This window comes from Mycetomoellerius zeteki, unplaced genomic scaffold, assembly GCF_001594055.1.
Source record: "Mycetomoellerius zeteki isolate Tzet28-1 unplaced genomic scaffold, Tzet1.0 scaffold1086, whole genome shotgun sequence".
In the NCBI taxonomy this organism is placed as follows: Eukaryota; Metazoa; Arthropoda; class Insecta; order Hymenoptera; family Formicidae; genus Mycetomoellerius; species Mycetomoellerius zeteki.
The window spans coordinates 1-518 of record NW_017256003.1 but is presented as its reverse complement, the minus strand read 5'-3'; positions in this window follow the sequence as shown (position 1 = coordinate 518).

The window sequence follows — 518 nt, the reverse complement described above, 5'->3', positions numbered from 1 at the left end:
TCCATTCATTATTTCATACTTCCACAAGGTTTTAACATAAACCCCATTAATTATATTTGTTGGAAGTGCCTCTAGCTCGACATACGTTTCGGGTAAATAAAGTAGTTGCCTGTACATAGCAGTTTTCAAATTTTTCAATAAATGACAAGGGTCCGGCATAGCAAATATTTCGTGACCATTGAAAGAAAAAGAATTGCAACGAATTCCATTCCTCGAAGCATGGATTTTCAAAGATGACCATAAACTTCTGTTCCTACTGTCTAAATTTGACGAAAGTGCTAGAACATGGAGATCGCATGATTCTACAGATCTAATGCAGCATAAAATCTTGTAAAAGTTGTGAGTTAATCGCTACATTACTAGTTACATGCAATTATTTCCAAATGTTTCCACTTGTTTTTGATTCCTCGAACAACAACAACATATACTTTTTCACCGAGATCATCGAGATTACTACCCAAAGTTGTGCGACCAACAAATTTACCAAGATTTTATCATAATCCACTTGTTCACTAATT